We start from the raw sequence: 16,272 nt of genomic DNA, 5'->3' as shown, positions 1-16,272 counted from the left end.
CAAATGATTGATCAGAAACTTAATTGTAACATTGTGTGCTCAACAATAATAATAATGATGGTATTTGTTAAGCACTTACTATGTGCAAAGCACTGTTCTAAGTGCTGGGGGGATACAAGGTGATCAGATTGTCCCACGTGGGGCTCACGGTCTTAACCCCCACTTTACAGATGAGAAAACTGAGGCCCAGAGAAGTTAAGTGACTTGCCCAAATTCACACAGCTGACAATTGGCAGAGCCAGGTTTGAACCCATGGCCTCTGACTCCAAAGTCCAGGCTCTTTCCACTGAGCCACGCTGCTTCTCAATACAGCTCATAGAGTATGCTTTTAAATGTTCTTTGTGACTCATAAATAGAACACGTAATAGTGGCACTGTCAGACTAAATGAATATAAAATGAAGGTCCTTTATATTTTTTCTTTTAATATCTCAAGTAGAACAAAAGTGGTTCTGCATGGAGGAGCAGCAGACAGTAATTCACCATAACAGTGTGAACTATAGGTCAGTTGCCCTTTTTGTGTCAGAACTGTTGCTTTCAGGGAATCATAAAAATAAAGGCATCTGTAACTTAAAACCTTTTTTTTTCATTTTTTTTAGTTGGAAGTAATCTAAACCCCAGTTAAGATTTATTTTAACTGAACCTTAGGGGTAACCCCCATCCATTCCCTCTTCTCTCTACTGAAGAGGATCAGGTCTATTTCATTATTTTGCCTTTCCCTTTCTATTCCTTAAATGTGAAATTTTAAATGGCCAGCATGGTCAACTTCTTTCTTCCCTCTGTTACACCTTGATGTATTCTTCTAGCTTTCCTATTCCTCTATTTTATCATGTTTACTTCTTATTGTTTGATTTCCAGAGGAAATGGAAGAAGAAAATCATAGTTATTAAGCACTTACTTCAGCAGAGCATTTTACTAAGCCCTTGGAAGAGTACAGTATAACAGTTGGTATACACCGTTCCTGCCCACAATGAGCTTAGAGTCTCGAGGAGGAGATACACATTAATGTGAATGAATTATAGATATATACACAAGTGTTATGGGGTTGAGGGAGGGGTGAAAAAAGGTGCAAATTCAAATCCCAATCCCATCCAAGGGCAGATACTTAGTGATGTTGTGAAGGTTGAACGAACAGATTTGCTGACAGACTGAATAAGTGGGTTGAATGAGAAAGATGAGTTGTGGATTGCACCAAGGTTATGGGCTTGTGAGACAAGAAGGATGGTGGTGCTGTCTACAGTGTCAGAGAAATCAGGGTATGGAAAGGGTTGGGTGGGAAGATAAGGAGTTGTGTTTTGGACATGTTAGGTTTGAGGTGTCTGTGGGATATCCAAATAGAGATGTCCAGAAGGCAAGAGGAACTAGATCAAGGCTGAAGACCTAGATTTGTGTGTTTATCCTTATAGAGATGACAGTTGAAGCCATGGGAGTGAATGAGACCACAAAGGGAGTGAATGTTGATAGAAAATAGAAGGTATCTAGAACTAAACCTTGAGGGACTCCCACAGTTGGAAGGCATAGGAGGAGCCCCTGGAAGAGACTGAGAATAAGTGGCCAGAGATAGGAGGAGAACCAGGAAAGGACAGTGTCAACAAAGCCAATGTTGGATAATCCTTCCAGGACAAGGGGCTGGTCAACTGTGTTGAAGGCAGCTGAGAGGTTGAGGATAATTAAGTTGGAAATTAGCATTAGAAATGTGGATGGAAATGAGATGACAAGAAAGCCACCCAACAGAAAACTACGAAGGCAATGACAATAGGCAAGTTTTCCCTTAGGGAGACATCACAGTAATTGCTCCTTTGATTAAATGCCCAGAATTGCTTGCATCCACATTCCTTGCCAATCCAATTCTATGTCCATGGTGAGACTTCAGGTTTGGGCACTACCTGGCCTGGCACATAGTAAACGCTTGCTAAATACCATAATTATTACTTATTATTATTACCTCTCTCTATGCCACCCTCCCCTGCTTTCAGCAGGAATGGAGAGAGAAAAGGAGGAGAACTAGAAGCTGGTTTCATGACGATGATGATGGTATTTAAGTGCTTAGTATAAGCCAGGCACTGTACTAAGCACTGAGGTGGATACAAGCAAATCGGGTCGGGCACAGTCATTTGTCCCAAGTAGGGCTCACAGCCTCAATCCCCATTTTACAGATGAGGTAGAGGCACAGAGAAGTGAAGTGACTTGCCCAAGGTCACACAGCAGATATGCAGCTTCATGCAACCCCCATCTCCCCACAGTGGCATAGAAACGGAGGGTAGAAAAGAACTAGTAGTTATAAAACCCACAGACAGCTTGGGTGAAATAGCTAGGGTGGCACTTGCGTCTTGTCCTGTACTAAGCCTTGAGCTGTTATTTTTATGAGGCTTACAAGGGGCGAAATTGGGGAAGGCAATATTCTGAGAGAGAGGAAAGACAGGATGTGAATAGAATGGAAAAAGTTCACTCTGATCCTTTTTCAATGTTAAAATAGCAGTTATTCTAACCCTTGAATTCCACACAGTGTATTCGGGTTTGCTTGTGTTAACAGCCTTCTTGATAATCAATTAACTGTTCCCCAGAATCTAACAGTTGAGATCCTATCTAGCTGTTTGATAGTGTCCTCTGTGAAGGTTGCTGATCTTTACTGGGTTTAAATAGGGTTGTAAAGTGATCGTGACTGCTCAAGGAGCTTAATGAGACTTCTGCAGTTGGTTACAGTAAGTTAACAATCTTAAAGTAAGTTGAACGAGCCCTACCGAATTATTTTAGTTCATAATAATAATGACATTTATTAAGCGCTTACTATGTGCCAAGCACTGTTCTAAGCACTCAGGAGGTTACAAAGTGATCAGGTTGTCCCATGGGAGGGAGGGGTTCACAGTCTTAATCCCCATTTGACAGATGAGAGAACTGAGGCACAGAGAAGTTAAGTAACTTGCCCAAAGTCACACAGCTGACAATTGGTGGAGCCAGGATTTGAACCCATGACCTCTGACTCCAAAGCCCGGGCTTTTTCCACTAAGCCATGCTGCTTCTCTTATCTCTTCTCTTACTATCTTATTACAAGGCTCCCTGATTCATTTCTGCTGTACTATCAGTCTTTCAAAGAAAATTCCGCTCTTGCAATATTTAAATCCTTCCGAAATCATTTTCTTAGTTGGCATTCCTGATCTATTTTCTTCTTGCCATGTCATGTTCTTCTAGATGCAGTCACTAAGTAGCACTAAGTGAAAAGCACTCTATGTACATTATTTCAATTGATATTCACTTGTCTGTCTTTATAGTTTCATATTATAACCAACTGTGTTGTTCTTTTACCTCACTGTAAATAATTTAGTATACCTTTTTCTCTCAAATTGTAAACTCACTGAGGGCAGAGGTTATGTCTTTGTCTGTCTGTTCTCCCAAGTACTTAGTGCATTGTTCTGCATGGAGTAGGCACTCAATAAATAGTTAATCACCAATGGCCTGATCATCTAGTAGGAAACCAGTAGTGTCCTTCTCCAAATATATAGATAGATAGATAGATAGATATTTATTTTAATGACATTCTGTTTCTAAATTATGCAGTTTGGTGCTGGTCAACATTTTCATGTTCACCTTACACATACAGTATTTTACCAATTGTGGTACTTTCTTGTATGGCTTGATTTTCAAATAATTAAGAGTGGCTTGCTTATTTAGCTTATTATTATGGAGAAAGGGCCGTAGGTTCTTTGCTTCTGATCACTCTCAATGCACACTATTCTAAAACTGAGGAAGACTGCATACAAAGAATTATTTGGCAGCAAGTACATGAAGATTTGGCTTTAGATGAAGACACCGCTACAATAAAAGTGGCAAAGAAGTTATTCTCCTGGATCTGGCCATGTAAGAGATAATCTCTATAAACAGGAAGGAAATGCCACTGCTAATTCCCTGCACAAGTCTCTTCTTTGTCATGTGGAATCCCACAAACTCTACATAATTTCAAAGATGGCTTCACTGTGATAGGCGAAAGCATCTGCAAGAACTAATGTGATATCACCTATTTGTGGCAAAATCTCCACCAAACTACTGCATCAAGGGCCTACTTACTAGCAAAGAGAAAGAGCATGGCCTAGTGGATAGAGCATGGACTTAGAAGTCAAAAGTTCCTGGGTTCTAATCCTGGGTCCTCCGCTCAATCAATTGTCTTTATTGAGCACTTACTGTGTGCAGGGCATTGTACTATGTGGTTGGGAGAGTACAAAACACATTCCCTGCAATAAATAAAGTACATAAATAAATTACATAAGGCCTGGGGTGATAAATAAAAGGATCAAGTAAAGCAGAAGGGAGTGGTGGGGGAAAAAGGAAATGAAGGCTTAGTCAGGGCAGGCTTATTGGAGGAGATGTGCCTTCAATGAGGCTTTGAAGGGGGGAAGAATAATTGTCTGTTGGCTATGACAAGGGAAGGTGGTCCAGGCCAGAGGAAGGAAATAGGTGAGAAGTCAGTGGTGAGATAAGACTGAGGCACAGTGAGTAGATTGGCATTAGAGGAGTGAAGAGGGGCTATGTTGTAGTAGGAGAGTAGTGAGGTAGGACAGAGCAAGGTGGCTGAGTCCCTTAAAGCCAATGATATGGAGTTTCTATTTGATGCGGAGGTGCATGGACACCCACGGGAGATTCTTGAGAAAACGGGAACTATGAGCAGAACATTTTTGTCGAAAAAATGATCCAGACAGCATAGTGAACTATGGACTGAAGAGGGGAGAGAGAGGAGGGAGAGTGGTCAGCAAGAAGGCTGATTGAGTCATCAAGGCAGCATAGGAGAAATTATTGGATGGTAGCAGTTGGGATGGAGAGGAAAGGATAGATTTTAGCAATGTTGTGAAGTTTGAATCGACAGGATTCAGGGACAGGTTGAATGTGTGAATCGAATGAGAGAGACGACTCAAGGTTAAGGCGAAGGTTACGGGCTTGTGAGACAGGAAAAGTGGTGATTCTGTCTACAGTGATTGGACAGGTTGGAGGACAGGGTTTGGGTGGGAAGATAAGGCGTTCTGGTTTTGGACATGTTAAGCTTGAGGTGAAGGGAGGACGTCCAAGTAGTGGTGCCTTGAGTTCAGGAGGAAATGTGAGACTGCAGAGAGGGGGAGCGATCGCCTGTTGTGTGGCTTTGGGCAAGTCACTTCACTTCTCTGTGCCTCTCACGTCATCTGTATATTGAGGATTAAGACTTTGAGCCCCATGTGGGACATAGACGATGCCCAACTTGATTAACCTGTATCTATGTCAGCGTCTGGTACACTGCCTGGCACATGGTAAGTGCTGAACATAAGAGGAGCAGCATGGCCTAGTGGCAAGAGCCCGGGCTTTGGAGTCAGAGGTCATGGGTTCGAATCCCAGCTCCACCACTTGTCAGCTATGTGACGTTGGGCAAGTCACTTAATTTCTCTGGGCCTCAGTTCCCTCAACTGTAAAATGGGGATAAAGACTGTGAGCCCCCCGTGGGACAACCTGATCACCTTGTAACCTCCCCAGCGCTTAGAACAGTGCTTTGCACACAGTAAACACTTAATAAATGCTATCATTGTTATTGTTGTTGTTACCTCATCTGTAAAATGGATATTGAGACTGTGAGCCCCACATGGGACAACCTGATTATTTTGTATTTACCCCTGTGCTTAGAACAGCGCTTGGCCCATAGTAAGCGCTTAACAAATACCATCATTACGTAGCACAGTAAACAATGTTCAACACTGTGATAGGAACAAGGAAACACATTATAGAAGTAACACAGGAGGCTTCTGCCTAGAGGAGTTTTGTAATCTAAGCAGTTTGTCTCACAGACCCATTACTTTGGCATTCTCCTTGACTCCTCTCTGTCATTCAACCCACATATTAAATCTGTCACCAAATCCTGTCAGTCCCACCTTCATAAAATCACCAAAATTTGCCCTTTCCTCTCCATCTAAACTGCTACCACGTTAATGCAACCACTCATCCTATCCCATTGGAATCACCACATCAGCCTCCTTGCTGACCTCACAGCCTCCTGTCTCTCCCCAAGCCAGTCCATACTTCACTCTGCCACCTGGATCATTTTTCTACAAAAACGTTCAGGACGTATCACTCCCCTTTTCAAAAAAAACCAAAAAAACCCCTCTTGTGCTTGTCCATCCACATCCATATCAAACAAAAACTCCTCACCATTGGCTTTAAAACACCTCTTCCCTGTGCCTCCATCCTACCTCACTTCTCTCCTACAATCCAACCCACTCACTTTGCTCCGCTCCTCTAATGCTAGCCTTCTCATTGTGCCTCGGTCTCACCTACCTCAGTGCCAATCCTTAGCCTACATCCCGCCTCTGGCCTGGAATGCCCTCCCTCCTCAAATCCGACAGACAATTACTGTCTCCTGCTTTAAAACCTTATTAAGGGCACACCTCCTCCAAGGGGCCTTCCCAGACTAAGCCTCTCCTTTCCTCTTCTCCCACTCCCTTTGTTCTTCCTCTCTCCCAGCCCCACACCACTTATGCACATATCTGAAATTTATTTGTGTTGATGTCTGTCTCCTCCTCTATAGACTGTAAGCTCACTGTGGACAGGGAACGTGTCCGGTGTTGTATTGTACTCTCCCAAGCGCTTAGTATGGTGCTCTGCACACAGTAAGTGCTCAATAATTACGATTGAATGAATGAATAAATGAATGAATAATTAGAAATCATTAACCATATGCTTCCCAATCTCAGCCCATTACCAAAGGTCAGTAGGGACGGTCTTTGCTGTATGACTGATGCAGAAGTTTAAGGAATAGCTTCAAAACCTGTGGTGCTTTACAATAGGGTCTTAAATAATGTAAATTCTGAATTGCACACAGGTCTTGTGGGGTAGGTGAGAGTTGAATAAAGTGATAAGTGTTCTCAATATTAAGCTTTATCAATAATATTTCTTGATTTCTAAAGCACTGAAGTAGATAATATAGTTTTCAGGCTCCAAAATATCATTTCCAGGCAAATTAAATTTCACACTAATCAACTCAACCAGGTAATGAACATTATGGATAGATATCTCAGTTGCTTATTTTACAATGCACATTTATTCCTTTGGGAAATGTGCAAATAAAATTTAAGCAGCTTTGTATCAAGAACGCCAAGAATATAGCTCATTCTTTATTTATTCCCATCACTGAGAAACATCAGTGTTTGCCCATATTTAGGGCCCCATTCTTAGTCTCTTTAACGATGATTAAAAATGCCACTTTGTTAAGGCTCAGCTGCCATCTGTGTAATGTTTTGAACAAAGACTAAAGCATCTTTTTTGGAGGGGGAAAGAAAGTAGTCTCATTTTGAATTCAGGTCCCCAGACATGAATTACTTAATTTTTTTTTAACTGCTTGGCACCAGATGAGTCTTTCTAGATGTTCAGTTAACATTTATTTCAACAAGGTAACCTACAGAAAAACATCTTAAGCACTCTCCTGATTTGTAAATCCTCTGACTAGCAGTCCACCATGAGAAATGCAAGACTGGAATTTTAAAAGAAACTTTCGTATTCATCTTTGCTGCCAAGTCTAAAGTGTAATTAAGTGGTAATCCCAAAGCAGGGACAGATATACTTGGCAAACAAGGAAACATATCCTGGGCTCATGTTTATTTAGGACAGAGCTTATTTATTTCCAAGGTGAGCAAGATCTTGGATAGGTTATGTAAATAATTGCCATAATAATACTTTGAATGCAACATAGTACCATTTGTAGTAAGAACTCAAGGTCCTTCACCATATGCTAATGCTAATTTCTGTAATAGTGACTAAAATTCATCTTTTACACTGTAGACATAACTCAAAAACCCTTTCTGAAATACAAGCTATTTATCTAGAAGGATTATTCAGGTTAGAGTTATAGTTTGTTGGATTCTCCTACAAATATCTTGACTTGTCTACCAATTTTTTGTGTAATACCAACTTAAGATGCTGTTAATCATGTTCGTTACTATCTGGTGACATAATACCTCTAGTGGAAAATACGCCTTTTCAAATCTTAGGAAAGTAGCACTGTTCTACATCAGAACATCTGTTTTGCAGAAGTGAATCAGACTCCTGTTAAATTGCTTGTATGGTTTAATTTTCAGTTGTGACTGCTTTAATTTACAAATCATCTTACTACAGCAAAAGATTCTAAGAGGGAAAATTTAGTCCCACTACTTAAATGAAGCACAAGAAGTCAGTCAACCCCTAAAGGAACAGGGGCTGTTTGTAATTCCCATCTGTGTATTCTTTATCAGCACTTAATGCCCAGTGCTCTGCACACAGTAAGTGCTCAGTAAATACTGTAACTAGATGCAGTCATTCACAAGGACAATAAGTTGTGCCATCCTCAAAAACCAGAGATGACTACTGTCCTTTCAAATGCATCTCTTAATAGATTAAGCCCTCTTACATCTTATAAACCAACCACGTGGCAGGATTGTATGGAATAACACTTGTTCTCACCTAATTTCACTTTAATACAATTTGTTAGGCTGTACTAGTTTCTCATAAACAGTTGATACTACACCTGAAGTCAAAGTTGGCTGGATATTTAGGACATATCTAACATTTATCCATTCTCTTTGTTTGTAATTTTGACTTCGAAGTTAGGCGCAGGGTCCCTTTCAGTAATAAGAGCACTTTGTTATTACTAAGTGCTTACAATATTTGTAGTGGCTAGGGCATGGGAGTCAGGAGGTCATGGGTTCTAATCCTGGCCCTGCCACTTGTCAGCTGTGTGACTTTGGGCAAGTCACTTAATTTTTCTGTGCCTCAGGTACCTCATCTGTAAAATGGGCATTAAGACTGTGAGCTCCACGTGGGACAACCTGATTACCTTGTATCTACCCTGGTACTTAGAACAGTGCTTGGCATGTAGTAAACCCTTAACAATCATCATTCTTATTATTATTATTAATAAATACTGGGGTAGTTACAATATACAAATAAGCAGATCAGACACTGTACCTGTCTGAAGTGGTTCACCACAAGGGAATGAAACATTTCTTTCCCTAGTTCATCACAGCCTACATACTCATGCTATAGTTAATGTCTTCACCGAGAGAATCTTTTTTTTTTTAACTTGAATAAATAACATCATTGATACTTTATCAAGTGCTTTTATTTGTAGGACCGGAAAATGTAAGCTCCTTGTAGGCACAGAACGTATAATAACACTGTTGTAGTTTCCAAAGCTGCGGAGCTAATGTCTCTGAACCAAGAAGCCTTAGATTTTCATTTCCCATTTGAAGTTACCAGATTTCTAACATTTTTAAAATTTTAAATGCATCAGTTTAAATTTTTTAAATGCATCAGTTCTCTTTTTTTAAAAAACAACCGAAACTGCTGTGTTTCTGGAAAATAGCCAGTGTAATCTGTTTCCATTGTTCAGAGGTTGGAAGAGTCAGCTCTCACAAACAATTATAGACAAATTCATTTCCTCTCGTTTGCAGCACTTCAACTGTTTCAAAGAAAGCATAAAATGAAGGTCATCGCCATTTACAGAATAATTTTACACTCCATTCAGTTATTCAGTTTGTTTCCATATGCAAAGACGTTACCCATATAAAGGGCAAGTAATTTTCCAAATTTGTCAAAAATTTCATTGCTTAACATATCTCTGGCTAATTTTAAACTAAGCAAGCCCTGCCATCATAATGCCAAAGGTTTTTCTGTGTCAAGGGGAATTGTATGCAAACGGTTGAAACCAAAAAAAAATATAAACATATACATATATATATATATATATATATATATATATATCAAAGTTTCTAGGTTCCATTTCAGTACCTGTTGAGTTGCCAGCTAAAATAACAAATGGAACTTTAGCATATTACTACTTCAGATTGTAATGTTCTGTAGCTCCAGTCCCCATTTTATAAATTGCCTAGCTGCATTTTCTTGCTTTACAAATGGTGGCCATATTTTTCTAATACCTGCATGCAACCTTCCAAAGGATAAAGAGCTATACATTTTTCCAATTTCTCTAAAGATTAATGAACAAACCCATCACTTACGCTGCTGAGTGTGCCATATAATACATTTACCAAGAGGCTCCCTGAAGGATAAGAAAATCCCATGTTGTGGGAAGTTACAAGAAATACACTTTTTTAAACATCTCAGTGTCAGAAAACTAGCTTCTAATCAGACATGAAATGCCATAGTGACTGTCAATGAAGCTGTACAACATCCAGGAATCATAATAGTGGGAAACAAATCATGAAAGCAAATTTGTCCTTTGCAAACCGATAAAGCGTGGCAAAAATGAGGCACACAAAATTAAAGTTCTTACCAAACTATAGTGGTAGTCAATCTTGGATATAGTTGTGAATCCCGGAGCGGATACAGAAAGACCATACAGATCTGTGAGCAATTTCATCAGCATCACCTTTAAGCCATGTTCAGTAATAAAGGGAAAGATAGGGTCAAAAGCAGTGTGGTTTTGGAACAGTCAGTATACCAGTTTGAGGCTCATATAGCGGGATACTTGAGAAGAAAGGATACAAAAGAAATTGCTTTTAAGGGGGCTGAAATGTGGTATCCAGAAACAGGGATGATAGATAAAGTGCTAGACTCAGTGAACCACCGTTTCACAAAAATACTATATGCAAGGGACAGCAAGGAGATGAGAACAGCAGACAGGCTAGCCTGTGGTGGGAAATATAAAGGCTGTGCATTGTTTACAGTCAGGTACTTCATAGGATCTAAAATTTTATTTCTGTCCCACATTCTCAAAGCCTCTCTTATAGTTCTTTACACCCAGTAGCTGCTGAACAAGTGCTGTTATACTGATAGTGATAATGACACTTGAGCATAGATGCTTATAGGCAAAGTGGCATGACATGAGTCAGATTGGACAACAGTTCCTGTATGTGGCAAAGTCACTAAGTGTGGCTAAGAATGCAAAGTTGGGCATGAATTGTTCATCATTCATAGGTCTAGGTAGCCACATTGGTTTCCTTAAATATGCTCTCACCATTATCAATACATGTATAGATTGATAATAGATCATTAGTAGGTCTATTCAAGGGTAGCAGCATGGGCTAGTGGAAAGAACAAGGCCATGGAAGTCACATGTCTGCTGTGAGATCTTGGACAATCACTTAACTTTTCTGTGCCTCAGTTTTCTCACCTGTAAAATGGTGATTAAATCCTACTTCTTTTTACTTAGTATGTGAATACTATATGGGACAAGGAAATGTGCTTTTGAGGCTGATCCCGGCTCTTGCCCTTCTACTGAGCTTCAGAAGTGATTTGTCCAAGTTTACTCAGCAGACAAGTGGCAAAGCCCACCATTAGAACCCAGGTCCTTCTGATTTTCAGGCCCACGTTCTATCCACTAGGCCACACTGCTTCTTACCTGTCAAGGTCCATCCACTTTGCTGCCTTGGTGTCCTATAACTCCCACTTCAGCACCTCTGCACCAACTATGCAATTTAGCAATCGATTAGAGCACAGAGTACGGTACTAAGCACTTAGTACAATACAGTTAGTAGATGTGAGCCTTCCCTCAAGAATAATAATGATGGCATTTGTTAAGTGCTTACTATGTGCAAAGCACTGTTCCAAGAGCTGGGCAATCAGGTTACCCCATGTGGGGCTCACAGTCTTCATACTCGTTTTCCATATGAGGTCACTGAGGCCCAGAGAAGTAAAGTGACTTGCCCAGAGTCACACAGCTGACAAGCGGTGGAGCCGGGATTAGAAGCCATGACCTCTGACTTCCAATCCCAGGCTCTTTCCACTGAGCCAGGAAGAAGTTCACGGTCTAGCAGGGGACACAGCCGCTTTGCACTCATTGGACCTGTCACCTCATAATGCCTTACTATTTAAGCTCTACTCTTCTAAACTTCTCAAATATTCTTTTCTCCTCTTCTCTCTGTAAATTAGGTCAGTCTCCCTGGCTTGTCTGTTAGCTCCTTGAGGTAGCTGCTTAGCTCCTTGAAAGTAGGACGTTAGGGTAATCCCACCTAGATGACTGCATCAGCCTTCTTGCTGACCTCACTGTCTTCTGTCTTGTCTTCAGTCCGTACTTCACTCTGTTGCCTGGATCAGTTTTCTATAAGACCATTCAGTCCATGTTTCCCAACTACTTAAAACCTCCAGCGGTTGCCCATGAACATGATACAGAAAAACAGCATGGCCTCATATAAAGAGTATAGACCTGGGAATCAGAGGACCTGAGTGTAAATCCCAGCTCTGCCACTTCTTGGGCGGATCACTTAATTAATCTGTGCCTCAGTTTCCTCACCTGAAAAATATAGATGACACTTATTTCCCTTCCCCATTAGCCAGTGAGCTCCATGAGGGATGGGGATCATGTCATCTAATCAACTACCCAGGTGCTTAGTACAGTGCTTGGAGCATAATAGGTGCTTCACAAGTATTATTATAATTATTACTGCTAATACTGTTACTATTTCTGCAGTTTCAAATTTCCTTCAAGAAATGAAGATGAAGTGTAAATATGTGCAGGTTGATTTCTGAGGCAAAATTGAGTTGGGGAGAAGGAGCTTGAAGTGTATAAGAGAGCGATCTGAATTGGTTTGGGAATCTTTGTTCCTCAGTAATCTTGGGTGAAACATGCAGTATGGATTGAAACGATAGCAGTAAAAGGAATCCTCGATGGCATCCTTGTGTCAATTAAGTATTTGGCATGCTGTGAAACTTCTGGTGCAGTGAGCAGGTAGAATTACCAAGTTTATTAATGATATGATAAATTGTAACTGCATTTCTTTGTTTATATTTTTGGTGAAATATTCCACAGTTGGAATATTGAAAGAACAGTTGCTGACATGGAAATATCGGAGACAACTGAAATTGTATTCAAATAGAAAGTATTGTAAGCAGTATGATGGTACGTCCTTCCAGTAGATGGTAATTGAGACCCAAGACAGCCTTCTTGTTTTATTGTATTCTCTTAATCCCTTAATACAATCCTTTGCTCACCAAGTGATTCATATGAGATGGGTGAATTTATAACTAGATCCAAATCTTGTGTTTTGTTACTAGCTTTTCTGATGTTTGGTAGTTAAACAGAAATGTCCATTGGCCCAGTTGGTAAGCGTTATCCATTCATTAATTTTCCAGCACACTGTCCACTGTGTTTGTTACTACCGGATGCTTCTGTTTTTGTAATGGAAAGTGATCATTTTGATTTTAATGCACTATAGGTTTTACTGTGTTCATTTCCCCTCTAATTATGCATGAAACTGTGTATTTGATTTCTGTGAAATTCAAATACAGATATGTTTCCATGATTTATTCTTTAGTAAACACTTTCGGAACAGTGCTGTTGATACAGTTCATCAAGCAAATCTTATGAGAAATGTAAGGGAAACGAACACTAATTAGCAGTCTATTCTGTCTTAGATACACAAGCGTGATTCCTATTAGTGCCAATCAGGAGGAAATGACTGTGCTTCTTTCTGCCCCTCCTAGGTAATGCATTCTTTCCTCTCCTCTCTAACTTCAAGTAAAATCCTGTTTCTTCAGAACTGGTGATGTATTGCGAAACAATTCCAAGGCCAAAAGCTTTTTCCTTTCCTGAAAGGTGAATATGAATTCATTTCATTTTTCTATTATGGAACAGTCGTTTTTAATTTTAAACTTCTGATGCAATTTTCCCTAAAATCCACTCTATGTCCATCACATTTCTAGGTCAACTATGAATTTTCAATTGAGTCCTAGCACAGAGTTCCCTTTAAATTCATATTAATTAGAGATGCCTTGTTTCTTTATACTTCTTTTCAAAATGACTGTGATAGATTTAAGTCCTTGAATAAGGTCCACACAGGTGATTTCATTAATCTCCAACCACTAGTAGCCTTTGGTTTAATGCCTAATTCTGTAAATGCTCAAATCTGTGGAGAAGTGGAAAATGGACCTTAATAATACAAAATGCCTTGGTTATTACTATTCTGTTTTTCTTCAGGCTAAAAAACAAGATGTTGTACTAGGTGTCCTTACACCTCTAGGGAAACTTATTTCTACCTAATACAAGACTTTCAAGATGCACAAACACAAAAGTTGTGTCTTGAAGCTGTCATTCCAGAACCTGCACTGTGTTGATTGTACTATATTATTTCAAGTTTTAAGACATCTGAACTTTTAGGATATTTTGAATTATATTACTATTTATCGCTATCTGGAACTTAGCGAATTTTTGTGAATAAGTGCATTTGCTGAAGGAAGCAGGGGGAGGGACTCCACAGGATAATACAAAGCTACAAAGCTGATATTTCCAGTCATTGTCTGTTTCAAGGACTGAAGCAATTGACTGATTTGTGTGAAGCTAGCCATAAAATATTTCCTGAAAGCATCCAAGTAGAAAAGTCTCACTGATGTGATCAGCAAAGAATGGAATTGATGACTTTAACAACTGCTTTGTTGACAAAACCAAAATTATCGGAATGAGCTCCAAAAAAGGCTTTCCAAATCCTTCTTACCTCCACCTCAACTCTTTTCATCCTTCTTTGCTACCTCTCAAGAAATCGCCACCTGCTTTCAAAATCTACTCCCCAATAGCTATCACCCATTTTCTCCTCCCATTCCTGTTCACACACCTCAAATGTATTGTGTTTATCTGCTGCCTCCATTATCTCTCCTCAAGTTCTCTTCTTGACCCTCTGCAATCCAATTTCCATTCCATTCCTTACCCTGAAACTGCTCTTTCAAAAGTCATCAGTGACTTCCTTCTTGTCAAATTTAAGCAGACTCTATTCTGTCCTAACTGTCCTTGATCCCGTGGCTGCCTGTGACTGTTATCCTGGAAAGACTTTGTTTCTACTCACATCATTCTCTTTTGACTCTCCTTTTTCCACGCTGCCTAAACCATTTTGATCTCTTTTTCTAGCTCTAACTCTCTCTCCTACTCCCTGGATGTTACGCAAGTTACTGCTATAGATCTTCTTCTCTTCTCAGTTTATACTCGCTCCTGTGGGGAACTCATCTTCTCTCATGGCTTCTACTACCACCTCTATGCTGAGGATTCCCAAATCTACCCCACTGTAACTGTCCCCTCGCCGTATCTCTGGAAACTTGCAGTTTGCCCCACCTCCAGAACATCTCTACATGATTGTCCGCTGGGTCCTCCATGAATTCTTTAGCTTGTTATACAGAAAATTTCCTCCACCTAACTTTTCCATCCTGGTTGACAACACTATTGTCCTCCATCTCCCTCAAACCCATAACCTTGGCATTATCCTTTACTCTTCTCCTTGTTTCAATCTAATAATCAGTCTATCTTGTTCTCCACCATATGCCCAGAATCTGTTCTTTCCTCTCCAACCAAATGTCTACCACTTTGGTCCAGTTGCATGTCATATCTCAAATTCATGGTACATCATCTTCCTCACTAAGCACACTTTCTCTATCCCCTCCCCTCTCTAAAAAATACCTCATTCTACTGCCCAGATTATTTTATATAATGCAATCAGACACACATCTCCTTAAAGATCTGCAGTAGTTGTCAAATTCCCTAACAACTCCCAATAATTGGTTTATGGCCCTCAATTACTTCCCCCTACCTATCTACTTTTCCCCCCTGCTAGATCCCATCATATTCTTTTTTGCCTTTCCAGTTAATCTCGTCACTCTACCTCTGTCTCATTTATCTTCCCACTTACCACCTGATCAAACTTCTCCCATTCCTGGAACATCCTACTCCATTAATGTATGCAGCCCTTCCACACTTAAAACTGAATCTTCTTCAGTATGCCTACCCCAGTTAATTTCTAATTTCCACATCTTATTATACCCCAACATTTTTGGGTTAACATTTTTACACCGCATGAAAATTAAATATTCACACCCCCAAAACATTTATGCACATATCTTTTATAAAATGATTTTCTACTCTCAAAAATTTCATATACAATCTATCTAGAAAGGAAATTACTTGAGGAAAGGGACTGTCTTCTAATTGTCCTCTCCTAATGGCATAGTGTAGACAAACAATAATAACTCAATTAAGACTGATTAACTACAAGCAAATATACTTACAGTCAAGAAGTAAGTAGAAAAAGTCATCAGTGATTTTAACAGCAGAAGTCACTGTCATTTAACACCTTTTACCAGTGGTGTTAAAAGCAGGTATGGTTTCTACTGAGGGCCCACAGCCACTTACTGAAACCATAATCCTGATCATGGGGACATTGAGTGAGAGTTTGTGAATGGCTCAGGGCAAACCATCATCACTACTGGAAAAACTATGCTAGTACATGACCTTAAGTTATGAGGATTCTCCTTATCCAACCCCATACTTAAGCACTACTCCAATAGCCCAGCTACTGTTT

The sequence above is a fragment of the Tachyglossus aculeatus genome, chromosome 17, assembly GCF_015852505.1.
Source record: "Tachyglossus aculeatus isolate mTacAcu1 chromosome 17, mTacAcu1.pri, whole genome shotgun sequence".
In the NCBI taxonomy this organism is placed as follows: domain Eukaryota; kingdom Metazoa; phylum Chordata; class Mammalia; order Monotremata; family Tachyglossidae; genus Tachyglossus; species Tachyglossus aculeatus.
Note: the sequence above shows the minus strand (reverse complement) of the source record.